Source organism: Dermacentor albipictus, chromosome 6 (assembly GCF_038994185.2).
Source record: "Dermacentor albipictus isolate Rhodes 1998 colony chromosome 6, USDA_Dalb.pri_finalv2, whole genome shotgun sequence".
Classification (NCBI taxonomy): Eukaryota; Metazoa; Arthropoda; class Arachnida; order Ixodida; family Ixodidae; genus Dermacentor; species Dermacentor albipictus.
The window spans coordinates 57,099,078-57,118,909 of NC_091826.1; the positions used below are offsets into that span (position 1 = coordinate 57,099,078).

A 19,832-nucleotide genomic window follows, 5' to 3' on the forward strand; every position below is an offset into this window, starting at 1 on the left:
CGGCTGTGCAAATGCAGTAAATGTGAAGTTATTCCAACCTTGAAGCATAACGCCCCGGCTAACGCAGTCTGAGATAAATTGGAGTTGATGAAAAGTTAACTATAACGAAAACACTGGTCATAAGAGGTATACGATGAGCGGCTATATTTGTTGATATACCTTAGTGCAGGGCCTGATCAGCCACAGGATCACGCCAAAAACTTGCGCCAATCTTTCTGCTTTCTTTTGGAGTAACGCAGTGTGATGTCTTACAAGTACCACGTTGCGTTCTTCTGCGGTACCGATTGAGCATGATCTCTCTTTCTCTGCTTCGAGTTGGTTAATATCAACTTCGCTGTGCGAACTGCTAGCCTCCTGGTTAGCTGAGATCGTAGAGCGACCGGCCCGGAAAATCGTTGGCACGAGGTTCGAATCCCCAAACCAGGACAAACGCTACTTCGACTGCGAAGCTTTGTGTCTGGAGCCCCTATTGGATTTCCCTTATAGCTTCATGCTGCAGTCGACTGGGTGACAACTTTTCCTTGCTCTAACCTTCCTTTACCTTGCTGGCTTCCGCAGAATCCACTTACCATACGCGTCTACTACAAAGCCGCTGCTCCAAAGTGCTTCTTCGTTGGCTTCTTCCGATGAAAAATAAACACGTGCATGGTGTCACTAAAGAGGGTCACTAATTGGCAAAAGCTACCATGCCTGCAGCACGCGGGCATCATCTTTTTCCTTTTGCGACCTTATTGATCCATGTCTTGCTCGAGTGCGCCTGGCATTTCAAATAATTTTTCATGTTGTGTAGGTTTCGAATCGCTGCGGGCAGAAAGATTGTTAAAAAAATGGCTGTGGCTTAGGTAAGGTTAAGCCCAGGATGCGAAGCATACTAGCCTTTATTTTAGTTGTTGAACCACTGTTTAGCCTGGTGAACTGCTGTTGCTTGGCTATATTTGGTTCGGCTAGACGAAGAAACAACTCATGCATTACTGCTTCGCCTTCAAGAGTGGAACGCGACAGCGTTCCCGTCGACCCGCCAAGGGGTGTAAGACAATGGGCTACGGGCAGCGACTACGCGCCCCGCATTGGACGCGGGGAGCGTCGAGCAAAGCAGCATTCGGCGCGGCAACGAAATGTGCGCCTGAGCAAGAGACGCACGCCTTAGAAACAGCTCGTTTCTAAGGCAACACCGCATTCACTAGAGGCGCTTTTGTACCGCTTTGAAGCATCGTACTCGTGGCTCAGTGGTAGCGTCTTCGTCCCACACTCCGGAGACCCTGGTTCGATTCCCACCCAGCCCGTCTTGCAAGAGTTGAGCCAAAGCCACTTCTCCTCTGTCGTGACGTCACGGTGTCACGTGGTTTCATGGCGACACCGCCGCGCCTGAGGAGCTGGGTTGAGCTCTCGTAATATGCTTCGCATAAAACACGGGAAGTCGTCGCCAGAAGTCAAATGCAGAAGGAATTTACATTCGAAGCGCCTGCGTTGCACGTGTAAACAAGACGGCAGAACGCAAAGTGCAGCAAGCGAACGCTATCGAAAAGGTCGTCTTGTTTTGCCAGCCATGTAGGGATACATGTAAAGCAGCGGCCTACTTCGCGCCTTCGAGGATTCGCCTTGACGAAAACAAGAGGCGAAAGTGCAACGGCCACCCATGCGCTGCCGCGTTTGTGGAAGAAAGTCCACATACGTACAGTCGCGGACAGAATAAAATGCACCACGGGATCTCCGAAAACGTTCAATCCCCGAGCAGCCTGTAGCAGTAACCAGTAAAACTGCCCACGACAACGTTCTAAGCATATTCTAGTCGAGGTCCAAAATGCAAATACCTGATTGCGTTGTGAGGTTGCGGAGATATTCAGCTTTTTCTTGGATTCTTGGAACAACTGCTTCAAATACTCTTATTTTACAAGAACAATAGTTGATTGGAATAAACTTCCTGATAAAGTCGTTACAGAAAATTCTTTATCCCGTTTTCAGGCGCACCTGTACTCATGACTCAACCGCACATACTTTATTTGCTCTTTTTTCCATGCATTTTGTCCTTTTGCCATTTTCGAATTCAAGCGTTGGCATGATTGCTTAAACTGTATGTTTTTGTGAATGTACTTGTATGTTCCCACCCTGCTAAGATCTTGTAAAAGATCGCAGTATCTATAAATAAATAAATAAATAAATAAATTTCATGGTCCTTAATATTCTATCCGCGACTGTACGTTCCGGCACTTCTTGTAGATCGAGTAAGAGATGTTTGAACGCGAACGAACTGAGAAGCATTCCGGCATAAACCACTTCAGGATGACTGTCGACGTTAGTGCGATTAGCATTGAAGCAATGCAGCGAAACTCCATATTGCCAACACAGAAACGCGTCATGTATGAGGCGCCTACTGCAGTTGGGCTCCGCTGTTGCGCTTCCCTCTGGACACGCTGCGCCATCTAGCGGTATATATATATATATATATATATATATATATATATATATATATATATATATATATATATATATATATATATATACATATATATATATATTAAGGGGACCCTGAACCATTTCTTATCGCAGTCGAGAAACGCATTTTACGTTAAAACACACCATTTCAGAAATACTGCGCTGCAAAAAGTACTTCAATGCGCATAGTAGGAGCGAAGTTATTGGCAACCAGAGATCGCCTGTGATCCCCTCCTCGGTGCTCCCGGTCCTTCTCCAGCGCTTTGCACTGCGAAGGCTACAGCGCAGTGGAGACGCGTCGACAACGCTCCACCGACTGAACGTCACCCGTGGCGCGCATCTCAAATTTGATTTTGAATGTTGACATACACGCCGCCACTTCGATTTTGGCGCCTACGACGCGCCTAACTCAGAGGCTATGCCTCGGCTTACGATTGAGTTCGCGGTGTCTCATCCCTTTGATGTGCCACAGTGTACTAGGTACCAGCTACGCGCGGCTGTTTTCGCACCGAGTGGCATGAGTAGCACTAGCACATTTTCTTTCGCACTTACGTCTACGACTACCACACAACCACGCCCTTCGCGTGTGTGTCTATGTGTGTGCACTTTTTAACTCTTTCCTCTCTGTCCTCTTTATAAACCCTATCTCCCAACCCCAGTGTAGGGCAGCGAACCGCAGACTAATATCTAGATAGACTCCCTGCCTTTCCTCTTCATCTCTCTCTCTCTCTCTCTCTCTCTCTCTCTCGGGTTGAACAAACTTCGAGCACATAGGCTAAGTGATGGATGCCCAACTCCGGACTCGCATTGAAAGCATTCCTAATGTAACGAACTTCAACCGTAATGGCGACACACCTCGAGGGTGTCCAACTCGGGGAGCAGACGTCTTGTTCGTCAAATCGTTAAATGTTGGCGCTCATGCCTTGGGTCACGCCAGCCATAGATACCAATCCGAGCACGCTGTTGTCCTGAGCGAGCGCGCTCGTCGCGGTACCACGCGGCGGCCGTGGTATTTACGGTACGCTGCAGACGTAAAGCCTTTATACAGACACACCTACATGCGACGGTAGTGGCTAACTATGTAAACCACAGGACTAGAGTGCGTGCTCGCGCTCGTGTGCTCCAGTCTGGCCGTGCTATTTGGTGTGCACCACCTTTGTCTTACACCAGCTCGACGGACGGACAGCAGCCACATCCGAATTGCGCATTTTGCGCGATAGCTTAATACGCGTCTAGCCAGGAGTGGCCAGCAGCGCGCAGCGCTTGCAAGCGTACGTCTGGTCTCACCTGAAATTTCGCACTGTTAGAGAATAGTGGAGTGTTCAAAACCACTAAAAATTAGCGAGAACCGACGCCTACTATATTGATAAGCAGTGTGGTTTAAGTTTTATGCCTGCGCGGGCTGGCGCGGCCGAGCGTTAGCAAACAACATTCGGCGATAGTAGGCTATAGTCGTACTTCCGGAACTACGTAATTCTTATCGAAGTTCGAAACGCAGATTTTCGCTTACTTCAGCTTGTTTATGAGAACGCGTCAACAAAATTACTGGGTAACAGTAGGAAGAAGCTCACTGATCCAAACGCCGTTCTTGACGATTTGACGAACAAGTCGTCAGCGATTGTCCAATAGTAGCCGCTGTCAGGATTGGGGGCTCAATCCCATCGTCCGTGGTCCTTTGCCAAGATTAGAGTACGGCATGAATTCGAAGGTAGCTGGCCCATGCCGTCGTCCAACTTATTTACGCTGAGATCGTTGATGAAGTGAAGAACTGCTTCTCATCGAGAACGAGGAAAAAGGGTTTATTTACAGAAATTAAATCAGTCTAACATGACTGCTTGAGAAAAAGAGTAACAGTCCAACATGACTGCATGAGAGAAGTGACTCAGTCTAACATGACTGCTCAAGAGAAGTGTCTCAGCATTCGCACAACCACAGTTTTTATACACTCGATCCGCCGGTCATACGACGCGGCGACTGTTCGTTTACTCATCACCAACTCGCAGCTGCTCTGAAGATCAGTTTACGTACACAAAGGCAACCGCGCTCTGATGCCCGACGACGGCGTTGGCGGGGTGCCGTTCCGGGAACTATTGGTGCCGCTCGAGGGTCGCTCGTTGTTCTGCGCCACTCCGAAGCGTGAGAAGCACAAAAATACGTCGTTCCCGCGGCAGCTTGTCCATGCGTGTCAAATCAGCTCCGCGTTGGGGAACTCCGGAAACATTGTTCAAACACCGAACTCGTTCCGCCACAATGTCGATGGAGCGGGTGGAAGGCGGCGGATTCCAGCACAAAGGCCGCTTCTTCGAACGCCTCCCCGCTGCAGCGACGGAGAGGGGGAGGTGTGCGTCGTGTCGCCCTGTCGTAACTGTGTGGCAATCTTGTTTCGCAGCTCGCCATTCTTGACAGCGCCTCCATGGCCCGGAAAGTCTCGACTGTCTAGCGCTGACAACCGCTAGGCAGGAAGAGAACGGCTGCTGGTCAGGGGGGGGATTGATGTCTTGGCTCGCAGCGACCACTTGTGCATTGATGTCACCGCCCCAAAACATCCAACAAGGACAGGCAACTGCAAAATGAACCCCACAACACGGCTCTGCGCCGAGATGACGTGCATTGGCTCTCACTTTAGACTCGCTAGGCTTCAAAAAAAAAACAACAACAACATAAGTGCAGAAACAAAAAAAAAGGCTACATTTCACTATGCCAATTTCTGAAGCAAATTCCTGCTGACAAATTCAGCAATTAATGGAGGGAATTCTGCTGAATGAGAGGGGATTTTCTTCGCCTAAAGAAAAGCTAACACTAGTAACCCTAAAATTTAGGCGGGACCCTCAAACGCAGAATTCAAATTAGCCTGCTCAAACCATCCGCATTGCTATGCAACTTTCCCTTCTTATATCTAACGGAGAAGTTGTACTCTTGGAGAGTGAGGCTCCATCGGAGCAAGCGGCCGTTTTTGTGTGACATTTGATTGAGCCACGTCAGAGGACAGTGGTCGGTGTCGAAGATGAACTTCGCTTCGTACAAGTAACACGACAACTTCTGGGCGGCCCAAACCAAACAAGCGCATTCCTTCTCTGAAGCGCTGTAGGCTTCCTCTCTTACATTTAGTTTACGGCTGGCGTAGAGGATAGGATGCTCCTCGTTATCGTCGCCGACCTGACTAAGTACCACGCCCATACCTCTGTCGCTTGCGTCGCATTGAACTATGAATTCCTTTGTGTAGTCTGGCGCGCGAAGCACAGGGCGAGAAACCAATAGCGTTTTCAAACTTTGGAAAGCGTTCTCTTTGTCCTTATCCCAGTGTACGTTACTCGGTGCTCCCTTTCGGAGGGCGTCTGTTAATGGACTTGCCAATTGCGAGTAATTCGGAATGTACCGTTGATAGTACCCCACAAGTCCCAAAATTGAACGAAGGTCCGTTTTCGTGCGCGGCTGAGAAAAATCTCCAATCGTCGTTATTTTCAGCTCAGCCGGCCGTCTCATGCCCTGACCGACAATATGGCCCAGATAAGTAACCTGCGAACAACCAAACCTACACTTTTCCGCTTTCATCGTTAAGCCGGCTTCCCTCAACCGTGAGAACACCTGTTTGAGGTGCGATACGTGTTGCTCCCAGCTGTCCGAAAAAATGGCCACATCATCAAGATAAGGTAAGGCGAACTCCTGCAAGTCTTTTAGGACAATATCCATTAACTTAGAGAAGCTAAACGGCGCGTTCTTCAGCCCGAAGCTGAGTGCGAGAGGGCGAAAAGTGCCTACAGGCGAGATGAATGCGGCATAGCGGCTGGCACTTTCTGAAAGGGGAACTTGCCAGTACCCCCGCACGAGATCTATAGTTGAAATGTATTTAGCAGCGCAAACTCTTTCAATTCGTTCCTCAATGTTGGGTATCGGGTGCAGCTGATCCCTAGTGATCGCATTTAACTTCCTGTAGTCAACACACGGACGAGGGTCCTTGTTAGGGGTTTCTACGAGTATTAGCGGTGACGTGTAGTCACTCTCAGCGGGCTCAATAACTCCCAACTCTAGCATGCGCTGTATCTCTGCCTCCATAATCTCTCTCTGTCTTGGAGACACCCTGTAAGGTTTTGATCTTACTGGTTCGGTAGAGGTCAGCTCAATTTCATGCGTTATCAGTTCGGTTCTACCCGGCCGATCGCTGAATCTGTCGAGATATTCCCCTAACACCCCTTTTAGCTCATCTAGCTGCTCTGGTTTTAGAGCGTGCGAGCTTACCGAGTGTTCTACTACTTCTTCTAGGCCGATTTCAGAGTTGGAGGTCGCCCTATATTCGTCAAACTTGGTACTAGTGCCATCCGGCTCTTCGACGGTATAGTTAACGACTCCGCTCCGCTCTACATACGGCTTCATCAAATTACAGTGATATATCCTCACTTCCTTCCGGCGACCAGGCATTCTCAAAGCATAGTTAGTATCTGAAAGTTTGTGCAACACTTTAACGGGCCCGTCCCAGTGAACTTCAAGCTTGTTCTTTCTTGAAGGTTTGAGGATCATTACCTGGTCTCCGGCGTTAAACGTACGAAGCCTCGCATTCTTGTCGTAATAGAATTTGGCGTTCTTTTGAGCTAGTGCCATGTTCTTTCCGACTAGTTCTTGGGTTGCGCTTAGCCGCTCCAGTAAATTTAGCACGTATTCAACCACGGTTGGACTCTCCCCTCTTTCCTCCCACATCTCTCTTAACATTCTCAGTGGAGACCGGAGTGTCCTCCCATACACTAGTTCTGCTGGTGAGAACCCTGTCGCCTCATGTGGAACCGTTCGCAAAGCAAACAAAGTTGCCGGCAGACAGTTTTCCCAGTCCTCCTTGTGCTCGTAACAGAGCGCACGCAAAACTCGCTTAAGCACCGAATGCCACCTCTCTACACTGTTTGACTGAGGGTGATAGACAGAACTGTGTATTAACTTTACCCCGCACTTTTGCAAGAATGTGGAAGTCAGTGCGCTCGTGAATACTGACCCTTGATCTGCCTGAATTTCGGCTGGAAACCCAACTCGTGCAAACACTGTCAAAAGCGCGTCTACTACTTCGGTGGAGCTGAGCTCTTTCAAAGGGATTGCTTCTGGAAACTTGGTAGCCGGACACAGCATGGTAAACAAGTACCTGTAGCCTGATTTTGTTTTTGGAAGAGGCCCCACCGTGTCTATTACAAGTCGTCTGAAAGGCTCTGTTATTAAGGGCACTACCTTCAGTGGAGCTTTCCAAGTCTCTCCTGGTTTACCAGAACGCTGGCAGGCGTCGCATGATCTTACAAAGTTTTCTACATCTTTGAAACAGCCAGGCCAGTAGTATTCCATAAGCAATCTTTCCTTTGATTTGTTTATGCCTAGGTGGCCGGACCACCCATTTCCATGACAAAGACTCAAAAGGTCCTCCCTATACTTAGTAGGTATGACTAACTGATCTAAAATCCTACCCTTTCGATCTCTGTAATGCCGATACAACAATCCTCCTCTCTCATGTATCGTTACGTTGCGCCTAGCAATGCCTTCTTTAGCTGTGTCACGTAATCTAGCTAAGCTCTCATCATTCTTTTGCTCAGCTGCCAGTGACTCTCTATCCACGCGTAAGAGTTGATCAAAGTTCTTTGAGGCCGGTGATAATAACGACCCTGTCTCGTTTGGGAGCGCGTCTGCTTGCTCTTCCTGCAGGCTAGAACTCTGACACTCTAGTGCTACGCTCTCATTGAGCTGGTCAGCTGGCAGGCTCTCCTCAACTGTTCTTTTGTGCCTCGGGCCTAGCTCGGATTCGGGTATCGAAGTTATCCCCTTTTCTGCTTCCGCTGGAGGAGCTTGAGCATTTTCAGCCGAAAGCGCCGCGATCTTACGAGCTTGGCCTCGGGTCAATGCCTGTACTATGCCCTCTCCCAGTTTGAGCCCTCTGTCACGCAGTAACTGATTCGAACGATTCGAAAAGATGTAGGGATACTGCAGTGACAAAAATTTGGAAACTGCAGCCTCAGTCTCTAGCTCCCCGAATGGTCCACTGATTTTGACTTTGGCCATGGGCAGACACACGCTGTGTTCTTCTACATCCTGTTTTATCCATGCTATTTCTCCGGTGAAGTCATCTACCATCACGTAAGACGGATGGACAATGTCCAGCGTGGCGGCACTGTCTCTTAGCACTCGGCATGGTTTTCCATTAACTTGCAGGTTGTGGAGATACGGACTTGAAAGTTCCATATTCTCATCTTTTTCCTCCATGTAGGAAAAAACTACGCTAGACTTCTCGCAGTTTACAGCTATATGTCCCAGTTTGTGGCATTTGTAACAGCGAATTGGTCTAACAGATTCGAATTTTCTTTTCTGTTCTTTTTGTGCGGTTTCTCCGTTAAGTTTCTCCTCGCTCTTTTCTGCGGGCTTTTCCGCCATGTCTACAGGCTCTGATCGTCTAGTTTGCGCACCCTTTTTGAACGGAAATGGTTTCCGCGGTCCATTTCGACCGTCCCAGTTTCCCTCCTCGGCGTTCAACTTTCTGCGGGTTGCGTACTCTTCGGCTAATTCAGCCGCCCTTTCCACAGTGTTTACATTACCTCTGTCTTGCACCCACAGTTTCACAGCTTGGGGGATGGTTTTGTAAAACTGCTCTAAACACATGCATTCAATGATCATGTCTCTGCTGTCGTACGCTTCCGCGCTTTTAAGCCACTCGACTAGGTTGGCCTTTAAGCTATATGCAAACTCCGGATAGCCCTCGCTATCTTTCTTGCCTATGCTCCTAAACCTTTGCGGAAAAGCTTCGGCTGAAAGGCGGTATTTCTTCAGGAGACTAGCCTTAACTTTTGCATAATCATATGCATCCTGCACACTTAGTCTGGCGATTACTTCCGCCGCCTCACACGGCAACATAGACAGCAACCGCTGTGGCCATGTACTCGGGCCGAAGTTCATCTTCTCGCAAGTCCTTTCAAAATTGCTTAGGAACAAGCGTATGTCGGTGCCGACCTCAAATGGCTTCAATAGCCTGTCCATGCGGTACGATTCTGCCTCACTTGATCGTCCCAGAGCGCCTTCACTTCCTTGAGACAACTCCAAACGTTTGCTTTCAAGTTCAAGTTGCATTTTCCTTAACTGAAACTCGCGATCTTTATCGCGTTCCTCTCTCTCTTGCTTTTCTCTGTCCCTTTCTTCTCTTTCTCGGTCCCGTTCTTCTCTTTCTCTTTCCCGTTTCTCTCTCTTTTTGAGAAGTTCCATTCCCATTTCAATATCTTCCTCACTGGCCTGATTGGAAATTAGCTCCAATAATTCCGATTTGAGCATTTCCTTGCGTACATCTAGGCCCAGTTCCTCACCAACAATCAACAACTCGTCTCTCAGCAGTGTCCTTAACTCCATGACTGCTGTTTTACTGCCTTGATTCTGCTCTCTAAATCAAGCTAGGTAAACACAACCTAGCTAACACACAACAATCTAGCTTCCCTACTGTTCTAAACAGAACAACCACACAATGAAGCCTAGAGAGTCAAAGCAAAAACCAAGCACTCACCGCAGATACAGCACCATGTCGCAAAGTCCATCTCACCGCTGTCAGCCAGTTGTCAGGATTGGGGGCTCAATCCCATCGTCCGTGGTCCTTTGCCAAGATTGGAGTACGGCATGAATTCGAAGGTAGCTGGCCCATGCCGTCGTCCAACTTATTTACGCTGAGATCGTTGATGAAGTGAAGAACTGCTTCTCATCGAGAACGAGGAAAAAGGGTTTATTTACAGAAATTAAATCAGTCTAACATGACTGCTTGAGAAAAAGAGTAACAGTCCAACATGACTGCATGAGAGAAGTGACTCAGTCTAACATGACTGCTCAAGAGAAGTGTCTCAGCATTCGCACAACCACAGTTTTTATACACTCGATCCGCCGGTCATACGACGCGGCGACTGTTCGTTTACTCATCACCAACTCGCAGCTGCTCTGAAGATCAGTTTACGTACACAAAGGCAACCGCGCTCTGATGCCCGACGACGGCGTTGGCGGGGTGCCGTTCCGGGAACTATTGGTGCCGCTCGAGGGTCGCTCGTTGCTCTGCGCCACTCCGAAGCGTGAGAAGCACAAAAATACGTCGTTCCCGCGGCAGCTTGTCCATGCGTGTCAAATCAGCTCCGCGTTGGGGAACTCCGGAAACATTGTTCAAACACCGAACTCGTTCCGCCACAATGTCGATGGGGCGGGTGGAAGGCGGCGGATTCCAGCACAAAGGCCGCTTCTTCGAACGCCTCCCCGCTGCAGCGACGGAGAGGGGGAGGTGTGCGTCGTGTCGCCCTGTCGTAACTGTGTGGCAATCTTGTTTCGCAGCTCGCCATTCTTGACACCACGTATACTATGCATGTATGTCTGCTATATGACAAAATATAGCAGCCGGAAAACAGTGAGGGAGAGGGCTTCTGTTGAAAAGATAGCGTTTGAGAAAAAAAGAAAGGTGACTTTGCTCTCCGCTTGCGAGCTCCACGTGTGGCGCACGAGTGGAAAATTTGGCTGAGATGTTCACGGGAGCGTGTTTTGTCCGCTGATGGTGTTTTTTCAACAATCCCGATGAGCGGTTCATGACCCCTTCAAAGGGTTTTCTTTTTTGTCATTGAAGAACTGCACATATCCAGGGGCACACAACTAGCGATCCAAGTTGGTGTCAAGGAGGTTCTTTGAACAGCGGCACATGCCCATAAACTCGGGTTGGCGTGAAATAGGTTACATGCAGAAAAACATACATTCCGCGAACTTGGTGACGTTCCCACAGCATGCTAATCGCATCGAAGTGTGTCTAACGGTTGGTTTCGAGCACAGTTCCGTCAGCAGTCGGTCCGATGCTCTAAGCATTAGACCACGAACACCCCAGTGACCCAAGTTGGTATGAAAAAGGTTAGATCCATAGATACCGAAATGTCTTTGAAGTGTCCTAAGAATGCCAATCGCATTTTTAAAGAAAGGGTGGACTCTAATCCAAGCTGTGAAGGTGGTTGGCCAGAGAAGCTGTGGTATCCCCTGATCCAATAGACCAAAGTGGCGTAGCCTTGAACTGGGTCTTGCCAAGCTCCAGCACGACGCCGTTGTGCATATTGATGTTGCTGTTCCTGTCACCGCTCATCGTGTTCACACTGCCCTTCGAGAGTCCTAGCTATGCATGGCCTTTGCATAGCGCTATCGGAATACAAATGGAAATCAGTTGTTTAGCGGGTTCTTTTACATATGAAAGCGTAGTTACGTCACCCGCTGCTTCGTTTGCTTCAGTGGCCGCTTTCAGGTAAGTGCAGCCTATTCAACCGTAATTTTTACCGGGAAACGCTTGTGGCGAACGCTACGCACGAAAGCCAGCTCTCTGGTTCTTTTTCTGCTTTCCCCCGCATGGCCGGAGCCGCCGCTGCCGCGGATTGGTTGAGTTTTTGGGTGCGGAGACGAAGATATCAAGGGATCCTAGCCATACACAGCTTCGCTGTAGAAAGTGACCTCGAATTCGTTCAATGAACTGGATGCATTGAAACCGAGCAAGAACTATGGTATACACCTACGCAGTTGCTCAACTGAAGATAATGTTACATGCTTCTGTCGTCGCTATCGGCGCAGCTGCTTTTGCTTTTGACAAGACAACAGCGAAGCTGTGCAGGTGTATCTGTCTACCCGTTTCTCAGCTACACTGGCGCAAACAACGGTAGCGAGTAAATGCTGTACTTCTCCCTTTACCGATCACAGGTGTCATTCCGTGATGTATGTATGTCCATTCAAGGGGAACGCTGTTCCAGCTGTCATTTAGGCTGGTTGCAATCCTCTTGCCAAATTCACACACACTGGTCGCATGGTCACACATTTCCATGCGAATCAAGGCAAGCATGAAGATAAAGGAAATTGTTGCGCATTGCATAGAAACCTTTGTTTTACATAGATCTCATCGTGTAAGTTGGATATGCATACCTTTTTTGTAAGCTATTGGGCTGAACCGGAGCAACAACGACGGTCAGCGAAAGCCCGGCGGGTTCGCAAGGGAGGCAGTCGCTTAAAAAAATGGCTGTGGCTTAGCTAAGGTTAAGCCCAGGATGCGAAGCATACTAGCCTTTATTTTAGTTGTTGAACCACTGTTTAGCCTGGTGAACTGCTGTTGCTTGGCTATATTTGGTTCGGCTAGGCGAAGAAACAACTCATGCGTTACTCTGCTTCGCCTTCAAGAGTGGAACGCGACAGCGTTCCCGTCGACCCGCCAAGGGGTGTAAGACAATGGGCTACAGGGCAGCGACTACGCGCCCCGCATTGGACGCGGTGAGCGTCGAGCAAAGCAGCGTTCGGCGCGGCAACGAAATGTGCGCCTGAGCAAGAGACGCACGCCTTAGAAACAGCTCGTTTCTAAGGCAACACCGCATTCACTAGAGGCGCTTTTGTACCGCTTTGAAGCATCGTACTCGTGGCTCAGTGGTAGCGTCTCCGTCCCACACTCCGGAGACCCTGGTTCGATTCCCACCCAGCCCGTCTTGCAAGAGTTGAGCCAAAGCCACTTCTCCTCTGTCGTGACGTCACGGTGTCACGTGGTTTCATGGCGACACCGCCGCGCCTGAGGAGCTGGGTTGAGCTCTCGTAATATGCTTCGCATAAAAACAGTTGGGCGCCAGTTTTGCTCCAAGGCGAAGCATTGAAAACGACAGCAAGGTTTACAACATTGCGCTCGTGCTACTGACTTCGAGTGCTAACAATACACGGAAGGGACATGGAACGACACAACTGCTAGTTTTCCAGCAAGAACAGCGTCCTAGCAGATGACAGGCGCCTCATAACGCTTGTGTGATGAAGAACGCTGGCAGCGCGCGTTACCGGCATCGCACCGCGATGCATGCACCTCGCACCTCGGGCATGCGTGGCATGGAGTAGGATATTCAAATGCGTACTCCCTTCTTATCGGAATGGTCAACAGCGCGCTTTGTGACTTCTGCGGGTGCACCGAAACAAACGCGCACCTCCAAAGTCGCAAGGAGCAGCCCTCTCAGCCACCCTAGACCAACTGGACAAGCGCCCAATAATGGAAAACCACACCCTTGAAAACTGGCCTACGTGAACATCAGCGCGAGCCGCTATGAAGGCACTGCTGGGGGGCTGTTCTGTAAGAGTCCACCTAGTGGACTGTCCATTTCGGCAGCTGCTGATTGGCTAGCGCCGCTCATCTCCTCCTCTCTCGTACAGCTGCATCCAATCAGCAGTGGCCGAAATGGACAGTCCACTAGGTGGACTTGTACAGAATAGCCCCCCTGTGCTATTTAAAAGACACCGGACTTTGTGACAAATTGTGACTGTAGACTGTGTGACATAGGATGGGATGGAGACACTGTGTAACACTAGGAGCAGCTTCGCAGACTGCGTGACAATGCCCACAGAAACAGTTCTGTATCTTGTGTATGTGTGTGTGGGGGGGGGGAGTTTTTTTTATTTTCATTCTTTTTCTCTCTCTCTCGCCTATCACATCCCTTTGCTCCTCCCCTGGTACAAGGTAGCCAACCGGAAATAATATCTGGTTAACCTCCCTGTCTTTGCCTCTCTCTCTCTCTCTCTCTCGGGCACGCCTGATGAGACCCGAAATGGGAACCGTTGACATTTGTCGGCGCACAATGAAAACATCAGGTAGATTTACCTTGATGCCAAGCCATCCGTCCCGTATTGCAGCACTGTGTGAATGGCACACTCATCAGAACGTGTATGCACGAAACGCTCCGCGCCAGCAGCGTAAGCCAGAACGTTGCACTAGCTCCGGCAGAGCGGATTAACCAAAGCAAAACGGCGCGTCCACTTGACTTCGCCGTTGTAGCAATCAAAAGCACTGCTCGCCTTCCAACCTCCATGAGCGGGCCGCGCCCGCGCATGCGCCGTCGATACCAGGACAGCACGACGGCGGCGGCGGCGGCGACAGCCGCGATGCTGGCCTCGATTGTCCCCGCATAGTTGACATTGCAACGAAACGAGAGTTCGCAAATCGCCCAGCGTGCCGCGAAACCTGGCCGCCGCAGAACGCGTCGTTCCCCGCTCGCCGCACGTATCCACGCGTCGGCAGCGAGAAGCAGCCTCGATCGGCTCCACAAACAGCGGCGGCGACAAACAAGTCAGGCAAACGCGGCCGCAGCTCCATGGCCCGAAATGACGACCGCGCAGCCAGATCACCCGCGGAGTCCCGACCTCGGCGCCGCTGGCTTCACTGTTCAGTTCGAGTCACGCGAGAACGGGACAAAAGAACTGCCGGCGTATACGTAAACAGATCAATCAAAGCAGCGTACAACAATTACGTTTAGTTAAGCAAGGACGTCAAACTAGCACCTCTGCGCTCTTTCGCTTGCCGCTCGGTCTCTTCTTTTTTTTTCGTTTAACCTTTTCCCTGTTTTGCTTTTATATGGTTTGTTTAGTTTCCAGCCTTAACAGAGGAAAGGAAATACCGTGTAACAACATCTCACACTTTTTGCTCCTGTTGCGTTCTCAGGACGATGCCACGTGTACTCTATACAGGAATCGATCATGCACAATATGTTATTAACCGCAACGTATTGTAATAATAACGAAGCGCAGATAATAACTAAACAGAGGGACGACTGCCGCATTTCTCACGCGCCTGCGAGCACTCGTAGCAGACGTGCTCTATCTCAGTGCACTTCAAATTTGTCAAGCTGTTTGTCAGGGTTGGCCGCTTACGATGCGTAACCATGGAAATCTAGTCGTGCATCGAATCTGCGTGAAGACGATTCAAAATCGTGAAAAGGTTTAATAAGTGCGGGTACGTGCTCAAAATACTAGAGATGCCGTCACTCGCCTTCGATGTTGCTGCTGCAAAATCCTGAAAGACAAAACAAAACGATAAATAATTGGGATAACTACGCAGAAAGAAAGGTACGCGGAAGCCATCCACAATGAGCGTCAATGTAAGCGAATATCCGATAGGTTCCAGAAATTAATTCGCTTTACTTAAGAAATTAGACTCTTGAACACGCATATTTATTGCAGTGAGGATCGTTTGTCGTTTCATTGCGTAATTCCGCGGAGAAGGGAGCTTTACTTAGCACATGTGTGGTGTCAGTCTAGGTGGCTATACGTATCAACCGATTTGTCGTATGTGGGTTGTATCCTGCGGCGCGAGCGCCGCGTGGTAGGGGGGCTGCCATCCTCCTCTCCCGTCACACGTTCCCCTTTCCCGCAGCCTCCCCAGGGGGAGAGGGCGGCGTGAGGAGAGGAAGGCGATCCTTCCCGATCGCTCCACTGCAGGGGTACCGCGAAAGTGCCGATGCCTATGCACTATATAATAATATTGTATAGTACTATATAGTACTATATAGGCGTTCGTCGACGAGCATGCCTCGCAAGTTGGTTGCCTTTGGTTGCATCATGCTCTTTGCGTCGGCACCTTTGTGCGGGTAGTGAAAGTGCCGCCACCTACCACAGCGAAAACGGGCGAAAGAGCCAAATAAAGCTATTCACCTTGAAACGTCCACGTATGCGCGGCTATGTATCTTGACGAAATTTGCCCGATGTAACGCTTTCAGACCATGCTGGTGTTTTATTCAGCGTAGTTTTACCATTGTCAAAACGTAGCTTTTCCAGCATTTAATGTCGCCGCACAGTGCGCTTTCGTGTATCCTTCCAGTGAGTTATACCGATACCTTAAGGGGTGCGGGGGCATCGCAAAAAGGTTGCGCATACATAGAGGAGCAAATGCGGCAGGCCGGGGACGCCTCGCAACACTGCACTGACAAAGGGAATGTGACGTAACTCACGGAATTCACTGATGCTCACATCTCACACAATGCTTCGCGAAAACAATGATGGACTGCGGCTGCTATAGCAAACAATGCTTTGAAAATACAAAACGATACCATGACGCCAAGCGGCGCCTTCGATGCACTTTCAAATATATAGGCTCTGTTCGCATAATGCTTGTGACGTCATGCCAAACCGTGCAGGGTTGGGTCACCTCGCAGCAGCTGCAGGAAAGTTTAGTGTAATGCTATGTTCACACTACGGTCGTAACGCGCGTAACAGCTCTTTTGGCGTATCGAACGTAACGGCTGTAAAAAACGTTACGGCAGTTAAGCCGGCACCTTTGTTCACATTTAGTGCTGCTTAAATTACGGCTTTTACAACAGGCCAATCAAATTTGGAGCTGCAGAATCGACGTCACCAGCGGTCCAATATGGCTCCTGCCAACATGCGAGCGCTGGCCGAGATCGAAGAAATTCACGCTCAAAACAAACTTATAGTCATGTATTCAATCGCCCAAAGACGACGAAGGCGACGCAGAAGGGTTTGGGTGCGGCAAGTATTTCTCGACAGGGCCGTGGACGGCGATTTTCACAACCTTATCGCCAAGCTCCGAGTTGGTGACGCTGCGATGTTTTATAACATCATGCGCATGTCGCCCCAGCAGCTCCGCTTCCTTGAAAACCTAGTGAGATCACCCATCGAAGTTCGCAGCACGCATCTGCGGCCATCGATTACCTCGGCGGATAAACCAGATCAACTGAAAACGGTCTCGCAAGGCGCACTGCACAAATTTTCACGAACACAGCCAACCTAATCGTGCGCACGGAATGGCGGAATGGCACTTCCCGCGCCCGGAACTGTCTGCAGACGAAAGGACGGAAGTGTCGTCACCGGTTGTTGAAAGACGAAAGCTTATCGATCATTGGCTGTGTCGCAACGGTCGTAACATAACAGTCGTAAATGTTGCCGACCATTTAACACTCTCACCCACGATTTTTGCGAGAATTGCGCACGTTGGTACCTTTACGTTCGCAGTCTGAACTAGACGCATACGCTTGTTGCGCTTCCGCTTACGTATGTTACGAAAAATCGGCGCCTTACGAACGTAGTCTGAACATAGCATAACGCTGCAATAAAGAGCGAAGTTACAGAAATTTCGTACGAGAACGTAACTCTTACTCAAGTTCTGCTACAGTGTGTTTGTTTCTTTTTTCCGCAGTCAGAATTAGCCCCGAGAATTAGGAGTGGCGCCCTCTCGCGAGTGACGTCACGGCCAGGACGGCGCTCGCTCCGGCTCGCTCGGCTGCCGCGCACGCTCGTTCCCTTCGTGTATGCTTGGGGCATGGGTGGCTCGAGCCGTACGTATTGAAGAATACGTCGGCTTCTTTCAGCTGCCATACCTTAACCACAGTTTCTTCTTCAAAAGCGTGTGAGTCGAGAAACTTTGCGGCTTGGATATCGCAAACTAAGTAGCGTTAAAGGGGTCTACTAGGTTTTGCAATGCATATATGCGCCGTGTCTATCGGTAAATTTTGACTAAAAAAAGAATATCTGCAAATTCAACGCGCGAAGTTGTGTATGATGCTTCGCTAAACAGTTAACATTCCTTTAGTATTTAGCTATGAGAGGCATTGCATTTTACGTGGAAGAAAAATTTGGTAATTGGCGTCAACATGTTATCTGGTTTTAGAAAGACACTGCCCAGCGAAGCTCTCATCATGATTCCTATTACTCTGGTGTGTTGTTCTGTTCAAATATGGTCATTCATTAATGCGCAAAAAAAATAGTTAGGCGCGCATTTCTTATGAAAAAGTTTGCTGCTACTTTCATCCCCCTCTGAAACAGGCCTCCAAAAAAACGAATTGCTCATGGCTGCTAACACGACGGCGCGTCATGTAGAGTATTTACATAGTTAATTCACAAACACCATAGCAGCAATCAGCTGAGAGAAAAGTTTCGTTGTTAAGATCGAGAGCCACTCAATTGAAAGTGATGAAATGTTTCATAGTGGCCCTCAGTAGCCTTTATCGACAACATGACACACCCCTGATCACGTAACGGTAGCAATCGACTGTTCGTATGGCGAGGCACGCTATGTTCGCGAAACCCATCAGTTGACTACAACTTCGAATTAAAACCATAAAGCATGTTTTTTACAGCGCCAACTGGAATGGCTAAAGTATTCTCGAGCTACTACACCGCAGCTTAGATTTCCTGTATACAAAAGGAAAATTCAAGCACCTTCTGTCTCACCATGTCTCGATCCAGCGTTATTCAATTATACAAACGGATAACTATTCGCTTCGTCGGTACATAAAAGAGAACCTTGCAGGCAAATTAAGTTTGCTCCAATCCAATCGCAAACATTAATAAAGAAAGCACCACAAGCCTTGCATATACTTTCACTTGATGTCTGACCCTCCACCGGGGGAATTTCGATATCTTCAATATGTCCCATACTACTAATCATTGACGCTTCGACTTCTATCTGGCTGCAGCGATGCGGTCCAGCAGGCATACTTCACTAAAAAAATTGGGCCGAGCAGCCTGTGCCAGTTCGCCAAACAGATTCGTCATGTATATTCCTCAAGCAGCAAGCACCAGTAAATTTCTCAAGTGAGTTTGACTTGATTTAATAATTTCCATTTACACACACACATGTACAGAGTGGTAAGTGGAGGTGGATGAGGGAAAAAAGTCGCACAGACGCGGCTTGAGGTAACCTCACCCCCTTAGGTACAATATGGCTGCATGGGGTAACACATCAAGCGCCATATAAATTACATTTATATAGTGGCCACAAAACATTGCAGTTATACAATATATGAAAAAACAGTGAAATATTTCCACAATAACAATGCAAAACACACTGCGGCATTGAAATAAATAAATGATATACACTAGGTAACATAGACAAAAAAAGAGGAACATAACATACATTATTAATCATTAACAAACGCGCTCTAAAGAGGTGAGTTGAACGTGTAGCACGGAAAAGGGAATATATATTGGTACATTCCTATTTGTGCTCTGTAAATAGCTGTAAGCCTTCATTAACTTTACTTCAAGTTTCCGCCGTTTAAAAAAAATGAACACGTGAAGAACCGCCTAATGTTGACAAGCAGTTAAAAAAGCAAGTGAGGCGTGTAGAATCTAAGCTCCAGTATTACTGCCGAGCGTTTCTGTGAGGAAATGCGAAAATTCGATATTATACCATAAACTACTCGTCGTGAGCAAACCTGTTTTAGCGGAATAAAATCAACGTAACTTCTGTAGAAGTCATATATAGCCAGCTTTGTGACATACTTGTTGCACCGCGGCAGGTATGGTATCATAACTGGATTCCTATAGGCTATGCTCTTGCGATTGTCTATCCGCGTATGAAAAACCCGCAATGGGCTTGTCTGCGTAGCTTCGGCTGGCACTGTAGCGTTGCCTTCGAGAGCTGCATTGTTGTCTAAGAAATGAGCTCTTTGAATAAATGTTCGCAAAGGAAGACGTCATAAAAATATATTTGAGACGACCACCATAAGTATACAAGCAGAGAGAACGAGGGCGAACAAACGAAAACACCGCAGAAAGCGCCCGGACAACGCCCGAACTGTAGCAGACGACAGGCGCGAGTCCGTGCCCTGACGTCACGCGAGCGGCGCTCGCAGCGCCGCTCGTGTTCG

At 48.8% G+C, this 19,832-nt stretch overlaps 1 protein-coding gene across 1 annotated transcript in view; it reads left to right on the forward strand.

The window, feature by feature from the left end:
- Window positions 1–19,832, forward strand: part of FoxP (forkhead box P) — a 501,832-nt gene that overhangs the window by 295,592 nt on the left and 186,408 nt on the right. The window lies entirely within an intron of this gene.